This window comes from Bubalus kerabau, chromosome 12 (assembly GCF_029407905.1).
Source record: "Bubalus kerabau isolate K-KA32 ecotype Philippines breed swamp buffalo chromosome 12, PCC_UOA_SB_1v2, whole genome shotgun sequence".
NCBI lineage: Eukaryota > Metazoa > Chordata > Mammalia > Artiodactyla > Bovidae > Bubalus > Bubalus kerabau.
The window spans coordinates 8,966,927-8,982,483 of NC_073635.1; the positions used below are offsets into that span (position 1 = coordinate 8,966,927).

At 37.8% G+C, this 15,557-nt stretch overlaps 1 long non-coding RNA gene across 1 annotated transcript in view; it reads left to right on the forward strand.

Moving 5' to 3' along the window:
* Positions 1 to 688: 688 nt before the first annotated feature.
* LOC129624071 (uncharacterized) overlaps positions 689 to 15,557 on the forward strand; it is a 56,455-nt gene continuing 41,586 nt past the window's right edge. Inside the window, exon 1 of the long non-coding RNA XR_008700727.1 lies at positions 689 to 1,635. This is a non-coding gene — a long non-coding RNA (uncharacterized LOC129624071). The remainder of the gene's footprint in view (positions 1,636 to 15,557) is intronic.

Consider the following 15,557-nt stretch of genomic DNA (forward strand, 5'->3'; position numbering starts at 1 on the left):
TGGCCATAGATTGGTGCCAGAGACAAAAGCAGTAGAAAAGAAGGCAAAGTGTACAGTCACAGAAGGAGACAGGTGAGTCCATTTGGTGAAAAATAGTCATAGAAATTTTCTAGGCTTTGTTTTCATTGTAAATCAACTAGGAAACAATACTATAGACTGAATAGGTGAGGGGAATTGGAAGCTTTCATGAAATAAACATGTATATGAGGGGAGAGAGTGAGTGGACTAGAAAGATACAGTGTGAAAGCTGGCTATTAAGACAGATGTTCTTCTCAATCTCAATTTTTTGTCTTTAAATATTGCAGTCTTGGTGTGTGTGGAGGATCACTGAAGTCAGGCAAAAATACAAAGAATAAGTGAAATGGAAAAATGACTGGTGATGTCAACAGAGTGAGATTCTTGATAGCTAGAATTTGAAGTTTTTAATTTTTGACCACAGCAGATTTATGGCTATGACCAAAGGAGACAGAATACAAGTCAGTGTTTCTAGAGAAGTGAATGAAAAAATAAAGATCAAGTTTCAATGGATCATTAACATGGAGTTTGAAATCAGGAAGGAGTCTATCCTGTTCCTGTTGTTGTTCAGTCACTAAGTCATGTCTGACTCTTTGGGATCCCATAGACTGTGACAAACCGAGCTCCTCTGCCCTCCACTATCTCCCAGAGTTTGCTCACATTCATGTCCATTGAGTTGATGATGCCATCCAACCATCTCATCCTCTGTCACCCTCTTCTTTTCCATGAATTGGCTCTCCCCATCAAGTGGTCAAAGTATTAGAGCTTCCTGTGAGCCTCATGGTCTGCATCAGCTATTTGAAATTTTTTCCTAAATTATTTTCTTGGATACTTTTTTTTCCTCTTAAGCTATTTCCTATAATGCATCCAGTGATTTTTAAAATACATTCTCCCCTTTCTTTCTGAGATGCAGAGGCAAGCCACATTTATTCATTCAGGTGCATTCTTCTATACCTAGTATCCTAATAGCCCGTGTTGGAATTCCTAATAGTGGAACTGGATGCCCCAAACATCCCTTCCCCCAAACTGGGAAGGGACTTTGAAGCATAAATGGCAGAGGGCTCAGGAGTTTAGACTTCTTAGACATCTCTCTGATGATGAATGATGGAATCCAGCTCCACCTCCACACCCCAGCCTAGATGGCCTGAACAGAGCCGAGCTACTCGCCCATGAAATCTAAAAAAAAAAAGTAAATTACCACAGGTGTGATGCATCTAGCTAAGAAGAAGTGAAGGGAGGCCAAAGCTTTTCTTTGAGTCTCTATCAGTCTTGACAAATTTCTTAGTTTTTTCTCCCTGATCTTATTTTCTAAACTGTGAAAAGACAACATCTTTTGGATAAAGATTCATGCCTGTCCTGCCCTAGCTGCTCAGGAGCTCCAAAAGGCCAAGTTGGTTCTGGCACAGTTCCTGAAATGGAGTTTGTGAATTATGCTTAACAAGAACTCAGTCCTCTGATCTCAAGATGTGTGTGTGTGCGTGCACGCACATGTGCGCGGGCTTATGCTCGGCCATGTTTGACTCTTTGCTGCCCTGTGAACTGTAGTTCACCTCTGCCCATTGGATTTTCAAGGCAAGAATACTGGACTGGGTTGCCATTTCCTCCTCCGGGAATGTCAAGGTGAGTAAAATCCAGTTTCCATAGAAAGCTTTAGCAGATTAAGGTTGAGCTGACCTGAAGTTATTTGTATGATGGCTGTGAGCTGAAGTCTTATCTTTGATTCTTACTGAGACTTTTAAAGGCAGGAAAAGTGAGGATACATCAGTCCCCTTTCTTTTCTTCCTAGCTAGAGTTTCCCTTCACTGACTCATAAATAAGCTCAGCAAATTTTTTTTTTCCATTTTTCTTCAACAAGGAAGAAGAGACTTTAATATAGAGGGAGTGTATTAGCTTTGTTGCATTTAGCATAACCTTAACCAGAGCCTGGAACTTTTAGCCCCAGCTTGAGGATGTTGGGCTTCCCAGGTGACTCAGACCTTAAAGAATCTGCCTGCAATGCGGGAAACCTGGGTTCAATCCCTGGGTTAGGAAGATAGTCTGGAGAAAGACTCACTCCAGTATTCTTGCCTGGGAAATTCTATGCATAGAGAAGCCTGGTGGGCTATAGTCCATGGTGTTGCAAAGAGTCAGACACCTCTGAGTGAATGCTGAGGATGCTAGCTCAAGAATCCAGGCTCTTCCCAATTCCTTATAATTATTTATGAAAGCTTTCCAAGGTTTTACAGACACACAGAAGATTATTTTGCTTTAATACTTAAAACCCTTTGGTGATTCCCTTTCTTATAAGGGAATGCAGGATCTCATTTCTGGAAATTTCCACAGATTCCCTTCTGGATATTCTCTCTTCATTCTCTAGAATCCATCTTTATGGGATTTGTGTGAGTGTTTTGCTCTCCATGGGTGAGCCATGCTTGATCAGCATTGGCTTTTTCATTATCTGGCAAAATGCAAATCCTACTGAAGATGTCAGTTGATGTTTAGCTACTATAGAAAACTTTCTAAGTCAGGTGGGTTTTCCTTCCTTCCTTTCTACTTACCTACACGGTCATACTTCTCATCATCCTTATTGTAATTTGCTATAAAATATTATTTCTTCCACTGTGCTTTAAGTGATCATGACAGCAACATGAGTCTCTGTCTTCCTGACCATGGTATATTCTATGCTTAACACACCATTCCTGATGCTTAGTTCTCACAATAAAAGCTTTGAATAAAAGAATTTGCAATAGATAAATAAATACATGATCCTGCTTGTTTATTTTATGACAATTTCTTTACCTGAATTGCTGAATACGGTGCCAAATTTTTACAGAAACTACTGTCTTGATTGTGCTAAAGATGTGCACTCCCTATGGGGGCATTTCTGGAATTCTCTTGCTTTTTATAATCCAATGAATGTTGACAATTTGATATCTAGCTCCTCTGCCTTATCTAAAGCCGGCTTGAAAATCTGGAAGTTCTTGGTTCACATACTGTTTACGCCTAACCTGGAGAATTTTAAGCATTACTTTGCTAGTGTGTGAGACGAGTACAATTTTGTGGTAGTTTGAACATTATTTGGCATTGCCTTTCTTTGGGATGGAATGAAAATTGACCTTTTCCAGTCCTGTGGCCACTGCTGAGTTTTCCAAATCTGCTGTCATATAGAGTACAACACTTTAACAACACTTTTACCTACCTCCTGTGAAACCTGTATGCAGATCAAAAACAACAGTTAGAACCAGACATGGAACAACAGACTGGTTCAAAATTGGGAACAGAGTATATCAAGGCTGTATATTGTCACCCTGCTTATTTAACTTATATTCAGAGTACATAATGCAAAATGGTAGGCTGGATGAAGCACAAGCTGGAATCAAGATTCCCAGGACAAGTATCAGTAACCTCAGATATCCAGATGACATCACCCTTATGGCAGGAAGTGAAGTGGACTAGAGAGCCTCTTGATGGAAGTGAAAGAGGAGAGTGAAAAAGCTGGCTTAAAACTCAACATTCAAAAAATGAATATCATGGCATCCGGTTCCATCACTTCATGGCAAATAGATGGGGAAATAATGGAAACAGTGATAGGCATCATTTTCATGGGCTCCAAAATCACTGCAGATGGTGACTGAAGCCATGAAATTAAAAGACACTGGCTCCTTGGAAGAAAAGTTATGACAAATCTAGACAGCATATTAAGAAACAGAGACACCACTTTGCCAACAAAGGTCCATCTAGTCAAAGCTATTGTTTTCCAGTAGTCATGTGTGGATATGAGTTTTGGTCCATAAAGAAAGCTGAACGTTGAAGAATTGATGCTTTTGAACTGTGTTGTTGGAGAATTCTCTTGAGAGTCCCTTGGACTGCAGGGAGATCAAACCAGGCAATCCTAAAGGAAATCAGTCCTGAATATTCATTGGTGGGACTGATGTTGAAGCTGAAACTCCAATACTTTGGTCACCTGATGTGAAGAGCTGACTCATTGGAAAAGACTCTGATGCTGAGAGAGATTGAAGGCAGGAGGAGAAGGGAACAGCAGAGGATGAAATGGTTGGATGGCATCACCAACTCAATGGACATGTGTTTGAATAAACTCTAGGAGTTGGTGATGGACAGGGAGGCCTGGCATGCTGCAGTCCATGGGGTCACAAAGAGTCGGACACAGCTGAGCCACTGAAGTGAACTGACCTGAGTCAAAGCCATGGTTTTCCCAGTAGTCATGTATGGATGTGAGAGTTGGACCATAAAGAAAGCTGAGCTCTGAAGAATTGATGTTTTTGAACTATTGTGTTGGAGAAGACTCTTGTGAACCCCTTGGACTTCAAGGTGATCCAATCAATTAATCCTGAATATTCATTGGAAGGACTGATACTGAAGCTGAAACTCCAATACTTTGGCCACCTGATGTGAAGAACTGACTCATTGGAAAAGAGTTGGACATGACTGAGTGACTAGATTGAACTGAATGGGGTCATTTAATGAGATAATTCTTTTACTTTTTGTAGCATTCTGTTTCAGTCACTTCAACCTATGTCTCAGACATAAGCCCTAGGAAGATAAGTAAGTTTTTCCTTAATTTTACTTCATTCTTTAGTTCTTGTTACTGTCATATCTAATTGCCAAGTGCTCTATAATTTATTATATAATTATGATCTTTCTAATAGTTGTAAATATTTCAAACTCTAATATTTAGCTATGTATATATATAGGGAATATAACAGACTGGCTCAGGGGTAAGTATTCCACCTGCAATACAGGAGATGGAGGTTTAATCCTTGGGTTGGGAATAGCCCCTGGAGTAGGAAATGGCAGTCCAATCCAATATTCTTGCCTGAGTAATCCCACGGACAAAGGAGACTGGCAGGCTACAGTCCATTGCATCACAAAAGAGTTGGACATGATTGAATGACTAAACAACAGCAAAATATGTTTCTGTGTGTGTGTATGGGTACTGATAAGTGTTTAATTTTTTAAAACAGTTCAGCTGAAATTTTCAAATACCTTTTTCTCTAATGACAGAAACTGATCCTCTCCTTGACATCACTCTCCTCTTTCTGAGACATTTTCTGATCCCCATACCAGATTACCTTCAATGGTCTGCCCACTCTGGATCTGTGGCCAAATTTACTGAGTATATCAGTGCTTCAGTGACTGATACCTTTTACTGTATCCTAAACTCTTGGAGAGAAGCAATCACGTGGTTTTCATCTTTGAATCCTATGGAATGCACAGCATAATGTCTTACACATCGTTCATTTATGACAATATTTTGCTTTGTGGCTCAATTGTCTTGTCTATTATGAGCTTGGATAGTACTCAACTATTGAATAATGTTTAAAAACTTTAATTTTGTGGATTTAATAGGGAAAATAAAATAAGTTTCACTTTAAGTTTTTTGTAGAATTCAAGATTTGAAATACCACACCAATTCACATAAGAAACAATGGACCAACATGGATTACATTATATCTGAAACAATGTAATGTACTTACAGGCATGTCATTTCAATAATGAGGTTTCAAATTATCTGTATATAAACTTTTCATCTAAAATATATTTCATGTAAAACTGTAATTCATGTAAAGGCTTATGTAAAAGTTCTCTTCATGCAAATTAATATATTTTTTAAATGTTGTAATGCAAAAGTAACACTCAGTGAAACATTGTCAAGAAAAAAAAATATAATATATCATTTTACTCCCTGAAATTACTGAAGTAGTTAGAACAGCAATAAGAACAATAAGTGAAGCACACAGTCTGAAACACTGGGAATCCAATTGCAGGATACATCTTTTGGAGAGTGACCAGGTGGGGAGAAATAAATTATAGATGGTTCTTTTGAGTGTAGTGATTGTCAAGCACCTGGCCATTTAGGTTATTTTAGTATCTAATTAAATTTCCAACCAGTCCATCCTAAAGAAAATCACTCCTGAATATTCATTGGAAGGACTGATGTTGAAGCTGAAACTGCAATACTTTGGTCACCTGATGCAAAGAACTGACTCATTTGAAAAGACCCTGATACTGGGAAAGATTGAAGGTGGGAGGAGAAGGGGATGAAAGAGGATGAGATGGTTGAATGGCATCACTCAATGGTCATAAGTTTGAGGAGACTCCTGGAGTTGGTGATGGACAGGGAGGCCTGCTGTGCTGCGGTCCCTGGGGTCGCAAAGAGTCGGACATGACTGAGTGACTGAACTGAACTGAATTAAATTTTATCATAGTAGGCATACTTTTATTTTATAGTATTTGAAATCATATGTATTATATTCTAAATTTAAGATTATTTCTTTTCTAAAATAATTATATATCCAGGTATTATGTTTATTACTTTATTATATTAGTATATGTTACTACAAATAATAAAACATTTTATTTTAACAGTTAAGGAAAACTCTCACAGGAACTGGTTATTAGTCATTAGTATTTCTAGCCATTGGAGTCCCCAATCTTATTGCCTTCAGGTATTTGCCACAAAACCAAAAATGCAACAAAAACCTGAAGCGTTTGTAATTGCTGTTTTCCTAAAATGTATTACCTGTTGTAGAACACTAAAATTTGAAATTCTTAGCATTTCCAGAAGTATCATTATCACTGAAAATAGTTCAAAGAAAGATGCACTCTTAACTTTACTCATTTTCCTAAAAAACTTCCCTCAAAAAAATCATTTTCGAAACAAAGCACCCTACGTATCACTGTATCAAACACAAAATTGAGTCTGCTAACAAGTTAGAGAAACAAAAATGCAAACAGGTTTAATAGGCATGCCATGAAAAGCAATGTGGAAATGTATGACAAATCATATAGAATATTCTATTGTTTTTCTAATAATCTGTGCATTTATTTTAACCAATATACCATCATTATAAACATTTTAAATACTTTCTTTGAAACCTACTCCAAACTAATGTAGAAAGACTCTGAGAATCTCTCCCAATACTTTTTACAACCATCTCTTTTGAGATTAATGCCCATATTTCTTACCTAGAACAAAATATAATTTAGAATGCATTCTAAATTATAAAATATAAAAACCCCAAGTTTGAAACTTTGAAAATAATACAAATATTTATTTGTATTCATATTAGATAAATCGAATTGGCAATGAAATATGTAATAGTCTGAAATCAAGAAATGAATTAAGGGAAAATGCTTAAGATAAAATGTACATCATCAAAATATATTTGTGGAAGTAAGGCCTGATTGTAAATGTCCTACATTCTACATTTAGTTAAAATAAATTTAGTAAAGTTTCTCCCATTTTCAATGCAGTAGCCTCTGCATCTGCTCTTAAATAAATAATTTTTGTATAGATAACAGTTATTCCTTACGAATACATGTATTTGATGCATTAAATATGTATTGAGTGTCCACGTATGAGCAAGCAGATAGGATATATTTTAAATATTTGCACGTATTTTTGCTATTAGAGTAGATCAACAGAATTAACAATAGAAGACAGATTATCTAAATGTTATTAATACAAGGAATAAATACAAGAAAGTTGTCACAATCAGAAGAAAAAATGTGAATTTTGACAAGACGTAAAAAATTGGAGGCATGCACACAGATGTGGCATTTGAGTTGACCTTTGAATGATGAGTAGTTTGAAAGGAAAAAGCAGGAGAAGAGCACTGGAGCACAAAGAATGACAGGAGTCAAAAGTGAGAGGGTGATACGGCAAAGTAAAACGGTGAGATGGTGGAAAATGAGATAATATATTAACTCCTCACTGCAGTGGCTTTTGGAATCAAGTTAAAAAATTGTCCTACAGTATATATACATTTAACGTGGAGTTCTCAAATATTTTTGAGCAAAAAGGTGCTCTTTGTAAAAGAAAGATCTGCTTCAATTAGGGCTTCTACTAATAGGAAAAGTTTTGGTGAAATGTTAGAAGCAGAAGGATCCATCTTTGGCTTTATTTTATCAGTTTCCTTTATTAATTGTTTTTTAGAAAGCACAGTCAGTATCTCTTTGATATCTTGATAGTTCTACTTTAGAAGACAACACATACACATGCATACAGTCATATGTTTAGATGGAAATAGCCCTTCGATATGCACATGTGTATATTCTTGGAGTGATTTAGTCAAATAAGAATATACTACTCTAATTTTGTTTTACTAATTTTATGAATCCTACTTGGATTGTAGAAGATGGTCATTCTCAATGACATCTGTTTTAGTTTTTTTTTTAATCCCTCTATCATTTCTCTGGTGAAATAAAGATGCAAATCAGGATGAAGAGTCCTTAATTTGGCAGCAGCTGTATTTCCTCACATTGTTCACAGATGGGATGCAAACAGCAACAGAAAAAACTAATCTGTAGTTTGGTGAGAAAGTCATATATTTTAAATTCTTTCAGTGCTTTCTTAGATTCACGTCAAAATTTCTTTTTTTTTTTAATTTTTAATGGAGTATTTTTATTTATTTATTTTTAAATTTTATTTTATTTTTAAACCTGAAACACTGTATTAGTTTTGCCAAACATCAAAACGAATCCGCCACAGGTATACATACGCTCCCCATCCTGAACCCCCCCCCTCCCTCCTCCCTCCCGACACCATCCCTCTGGGTCGTCCCAGTGCACCAGCCCCAAGCATCCAGTATCCTGCATCGAACCTGGACTGGCAACTCGTTTCATACATGATATTACACATGTTTCAATGCCATTCTCCCGAATCTTCCCACCCTCTCCCTCTCCAAAAGAGTCCATAAGACTGTTCTATACATCAGTGTCTCTTTTGCTGTCTTGTACACAGGGTTATTGTTACCATCTTTCTAAATTCCATATATATGCACATCAAAATTTCTTTTTGGATGTTTATGGCTTCTTGATTTTTGAAAAATCTTATATAATGATCTAATTTATTTTTTAGTTCAAAATTAGCGATTTTAATGGATATGCTATGTAATTTCAAGGTCTTTCACTTTAAAGGAAGCAAGGTTCCTTGATTTTATTTTAACAGACATAAAATATTGTGTTTATTTAACTGTCATCAAACCATTTTACAAATTTCAAGTTTGAATAATGGTAATACCAGACTGTTCATCCTACCTTTCTTATGAAGATGTATCTCATTAGATCACCTAACTTGGTTGTAGTTCTGTCAAGCATCTCAGTCCCTTCCCACATGTTAATTTCCAGATAGTAATAGCATTGCTATGGCTTGTGGTTTTGCCTTCACTCTTCTCTTCCTCACTTCTCTTAAGATTTCTCTTGATAACTTTGGCCAGTTGCACTTGTCATTTGGTACTACTCCCTTTCCAGTATTTTCAGTTGTCCAGACCACACCTCTCTCTTTACATCCACAATTGCTTCTTTCACCAACTTACAGATGTGTGTACATGAGTGCACACACACAACACACACACACACACACTACTGTGGAACTTAAAAGGAACTCTAAAAAAGGATGAGGTTGTGTGGCAGATGAAGTATATATAGTTTCAGCTCAATCCTCATATCTTGTTTTAGTTTTGAAATATTTCAAAAATGAATGCTAATTTGGAAAAGAAAATGTTTGCTAAAAGATACAATGAGTTAATACTCCATACATATCAAATATAATTTATCCATTAATTCAATTTAAACATAAATATCAATAATGTATTAATTTCATCAACAGCAAATGGGTGGACTTTCTCTTCCTCTGTATAAGGTCCTAGTAGTTTAAAACATTATACATTATGGACCGTGTTTCTCTCTAACAAGTGAACTCTGATTTCCCTTCCCTTGAACCTGATTGGGCACAGGGATTTTCTTAGAGGATAGGTTCTAAGCAGAATGAAATTCTGTGTCCTTTAGGGTAGGTCATAAAATGCTTTGTAGCTTCTGCAGAGACTCTGTTGGCCCTGTTTCTTTGAGGTATTTGAAAAATGTGTAAGAGCTTTGATTCTACATGGAACTTAGGTCAATAGTCCTGACTAAACTTAGCCTCTTAGCCCACTCTGCCAAAACACCAAATATGAGGCAAAAGCCCTTTTACTCTCACAAATCTTCCTATCTGCCAGATAAGTATTATCAACGGACCTAGTCAACATCTCTGAACATTAGAGCAACACCCAACCCAGGCCTGCTCCAATGTCTGATTCACAAACCTGAGATATAATGCAATTTCAAGTATAATACTCTTTCCAGAGAGTAAATTTGCAGTGGTGGATGACAAGAACAAAAATTAGCGGCTCCATTGGAGCACTTGATCTCACTCACCTTATTATTTTCAAGTATTTTTTCCCTCATCACATTTTTACCTTTCTGCCTTATCTTTTTTTTTTTTTTTTTTCTATTGCTATTAGCTTCCATTTCTTGTCACTATGTTAACACTCTGTGGCTTTTTTCTTCTCTAAAAAAATCATTTTATACAATGTCACTTTCCATTCTTCCATCTATCTTCCCTTTTCTCTGTTCTTTACTCTTTCTTTTTCATCTTTATTATATTTTATACCAAAATTTTATAAAAAGTTCATATAAATTGTCTTTATTTCATCACTGCTGCTGCTGCTGCGGCCAGGTCGCTTCAGTCGTGTCCGACTCTGTGCGACCCCATAGATGGCAGCCCACCAGGCTCCCCCGTCCCTGGGATTCTCCAGGCAAGAACACTGGAGTGGGTTGCCATTTCCTTCTCCAATGCATGAAAGTGAAAAATGAAAGTGAAGTCACTCGGTCGTGTCTGACTCTTCACGACCCCATGGACTGCAGCCCACCACGCTCCTCCATCCATGGGACTTTTCAGGCAAGAGTACTGGAGTGGGTTGCCATTGCCTTCTCTGATTTCATCACTGTCTACCTTATTTTTTATCTACTCTTAACATTCATTAGGCTGTCTTATCAGGGATACCTACTTTCGTCAAATTGAATGTCTCCTCAGTTATCAATTCAACATTTCAAGGGTTCTTGGTATTCTATACTTTTTCTTATATAAATATTTCTATACTTAAATTATTTCTTTACTGTGTTTCTGAGGGTATACACTATCATGTTTATTCTTCCCACTTCACTGGACACTCCCTCTCCACTTTCTTTTCTGAGTTTTTCTCCTCTCTTTCTTACTACAGAATGCTGAAGTGCCCACAGACACTCTTGTGGATGCTGACCAGAGACTGGACAGTTCTTTGGTAACAACAAGCATGGCAGTGTATATGAATTGAGATAGAGGGGGAAGAACCATTTCAAGTTCTTTTCTTGAACTAGAGTGTAAATTCATCAGCTGAGAATAACAATGGAAGCAGAGATGGTGAGTGGTAAAAGAGATGATAAAAGAGCAAAATCATTTTCTAGGAAAGCAGAGAGACTGAAAGGAAATAGGAATGAAAATATTATTGTTGGGGAGAATTGAGGCCCAAATGTAAAGTCCAGGAACAAATCTATTTGAGATATAGAGTGATAGGGAAATAGAGAACCAAGAGGAAAACCACACAAAATTATACATGTTTGCTGGCATGTGGTTGAATGCCAGTAAACAATAATGCTTCAAGAAAGACTGACAGCAAGAAAAGGTCATTATCAAGGTCATAAACATTTCTTTTATCAGGACCTATGTCAAGGAAAAATTTAGCAGTGGTTCAATGCAGTCTACTTTTAAATTTTAGATAGCAATGTAGAAAGCAATTGTCATTCATTTGTGTATAGTCATAAAAAAGCATAAAGACACTTGCCTATGATAAGGTAGAATATGTAGAAAAAAGCAACATTTATAGTATCAGTATACATTTTTAACCATCTCTTTTTTTTATTCGGCATTTTTTATTTTATTTTTCAAATGTATTTATTTATTTATTTTATTATTTTTTTTAAATTTTATTTTATTTTTAAACTTTACATAATTGTATTAGTTTTGCCAAATATTTGGAGGCCAATTATTTTACAATATTGTGGTGGTTTTTGCCATATGTTGACATGAATCAGCCCTGGGTATACATATGTCCCCTGTCCTGAACCCCCCTCCCACCTCCTTCCCCATCCCATCCATCAGGGTCATCCCAGTGCACCAACCCTGAGCAACCATCTCTTTAAATAGAGAAGCATTAAGCATAAACAGACTAACACCACAAAAAACCATAATTCTTTGAATAATAAGATTTAGAATGAATTATATCTTTATGATCATTCTCAAATATTAACTTGTTTTAGTAGCTGAGTTATAAAGAACATGGAGTTTGCAGAGCAGCCTGGACCTGTTGCAGAACTTTCTCTCACTCTGGAACACTGTCAAACTAGTAGCTTCAGGGGTTGCTTTACTTTGATTTTAGGAAGGACCTGGCCCACAACTTATTCTTCACATTGGAAGGAATACCCAATAAGCTTCACACCACTGTGCTCTAAGAAATGTTGATGAGATGGAAAGGTCCTTGGATTTTGAAGGGGTTTATTTTCCACACTTTGATGCAAAAATATCTTAACAATACATCTAAACTAATTACTACCTGAGAAAAAAACGTTAAAAAAATGAAACTGTTAGTAGTTCAGTGGTGTCTAACTCTTTGAGACACCATGGATTGCACTCACCAGGCTCCTCTGTCCATGGGATTCTTCAAGTAAGAATACTAGAGTGGGTTGCCATTCCCTTCTCTAGGGGATCTTCCCAATCCAGGGATCAAACCCAGGTCTCCTGCATTGCAGGCAGATTCTTTACCATCCAAGCCACCAGGGATGCCTCGAAAGTGTAAGTCACTCAATTATGTCTGACTCTTTGTGATCCCATGGACTGTAGCCCTCCAGGCTCTTCTGTTCATGGAATTCTCCAGACAAGAATACTGGAGTGGGTTGTCATTCTCTTCTCCAAGGAATCTTCCCAACCCAGGAGCATTCTTTACCATCGGAGCCACTAGGAAAGCCAATTGCTTCTTAGTACTCACCAATTCAATCAGCCTAATAGCATCACTGTAATGGATCATTACAATATCTTATGGAAAGGAAAGGCAACCAGGTTCCCTCTATGGACTAAATTATGACATAGGGCTAGAGAGTTGCTATACCCTTGAGATAGGATAGAAAAATTGTAGTACTAAATGTCAGCTGAAAAATAAAACTATTTCTGTTAAAGGTTATTATAAAAATTAATTTAAAAAAATGACCAATTGCTGCACACCAGATAACAAGGGTGTTTTCATTTGTTCAAGTGATAGAACCATCTAGAATGGCAAATGAGATTTAAAACACCACATTATTAGGTTTCAGTTCAGTTCTGTTCAGTCACTCAGTCGTATCAGACTCTTTGTGACCCCGTGAATCGCAGCACGCCAGGCCTCCCTGTCCATCACCAACTCCCGCAGTTCACTCAGACTCACGTCCATCGAGTCAGTGATGCCATCCAGCCATCTCATCCTCTGTCATCCCCTTCTCCTCCTGCCCCCAATCCCTCCCAGCATCAGAGTCTTTTCCAATGAGTCAACACTTCGCATGAGGTGGCCAAAGTACTGGAGTTTCAGCTTCAGCATCATTCCCTCCAAAGAAATCCCAGGGCTGACCTCCTTCAGAATGGACTGCTTGGATCTCCTTACAGTCCAAGGGACTCTCAAGAGTCTTCTCCAACACCACAGTTCAAAAGCATCAATTCTTCGGTGCTCAGCCTTCTTCACAGTCTAACTCTCACATCCATACATGGCCACAGGAAAAACCATAGCCTTGACTAGACGAACCTTTGTTGGCAAAGTAATGTCTCTGCTTTTGACTATGCTATCTAGGTTGGTCATAACTTTCCTTCCAAGGAGTAAGCATCTTTTAATTTCATGGCTGCAGTCACCATCTGCAGTGATTTTGGAGCCCAGAAAAATAAAGTCTGATACAGTTTCCACTGTTTCCCCATCTATTTCCCATGAAGTGATGGGACCCGATGCCATGATCTTGGTTTTCTGAATGTTGAGCTTTAAGCCAACTTTTTCACTCTCCACTTTCACCTTCATCAAGAGGCTTTTGAGTTCCTCTTCACTTTCTGCCATAAGGGTGGTGTCATCTGCATATCTGAGGTTATTGATATTTCTCCTGGCAATCTTGATTCCAGCTTGTGTTTCTTCCAGTCCAGCGTTTCTCATGATGTACTCTTCATAGAAGTTAAATAAGCAGGGTGATAATATACAGCCTTGACGTACTCCTTTTCCTATTTGGAACCAGTCTGTTGTTCCATGTCCAGTTCTAACTATTGCTCCCTGATGTGCATACAGATTTCTCAAGAGACATGTTAGGTGGTCTGGTATTCCCATCTCTTTCAGAATTGTCCACAGTTTATTGTGATCCACACAATCAAAGGCTTTGGCATAGTCAATAAAGCAGAAATAGATGCTTTTCTGGAACTCTCTTGCTTTTTCCATGATCCAGCGGATGTTGGCAATTTGATCTCTGGTCCCTCTGCCTTTTCTAAAACCAGCTTGAACATCAGGAAGTTCACGGTTCACGTATTGCTGAAGCCTGGCTTGGAGAATTTTGAGCATTACTTTACTAGCATGTGAGATGAGTGCAATTGTGCGGTACTGTACTCTTTAATTTTTGAAGATCCACATTTTCTGTGTAAGCCAAATAGGCAAGTTGAGTGGAGATGTGGTAGAAATCACCATCCTTGTATCTTTTAAGTCCTTGATAGTAGCACTCTGCAATCCCTGCAGAAATATGGCATTGATTTTGATTAATATTTGGTAGGTAAAGGTGGTTTTAAAGTCCCTCATAGCTCAGACTGTAAAGAATCTGCCTGCAATGCAAGAGATCAGGGTTCAATCCCTGGGTCAGGAAGATCCCCTGAAGAAGAGAATGGCAACCCACTTCAGTATTCTTGCCTGGAGAATCCCATGGACAGAGAAGCATGGTGGGCTATAGCCCATGGGGTGGACTGTCATGGTGGGCTATAGTCAAAGAGGTGGGCATGACTGAGTGACTAACATACACAAAAAGGTGATTTTAGTTGTTTCCGCTTGCTCTTCCTTACCAAAAGGGAGCTAATCGCATGGGTTAGAGGGCCAGTGTGAGGATTCTGCCAGTTGCTATTTTTATTCCATTTATAGATGAAAGAAATGTAGAAATAATCAGTGGATGTATTTGGAGAGCCACTGGGACCACTGTGAGGTGTCCAAGCATTACTTAAAACCTCATCAATCACTTGACCTCTTTAAGCACGTATTATGACTGGACGACCACAATGATGTTTTGAGGTTTTAAGAATGTGTGTTAGTACAGGGCCAGTGTCCAACAACTCCCCCCAAAGTCTGATTACTTCTCTCTAACAAATGTATATGGAGAAGGAAATGGCAACCCACTCCAGTATTCTTGCCTGGAAAATTCCAAGGACAGAGGAACATGGTGGGCTACAGTCCATGGGGTCACAAAGAGTCAGACAGGCCTGAGCACATCAGCACAACAAATGTATATTTAGGCTGGTACTTGGCTCTATGTTATTTTAGGAAAGGCTGGAGAAAAGATGATATAAATTTGTACCAGTTGTAATAGTGTATTTCCTTATGGGGATCCAGCTTCCCCATATTCAAAGTGATTTGGGGCTATAGACTGGCTCAAGTCTCAGCAAATCACTGAAGAGTTGCTACTCTTCTTTGGCTATTCAAATTAAACTTATG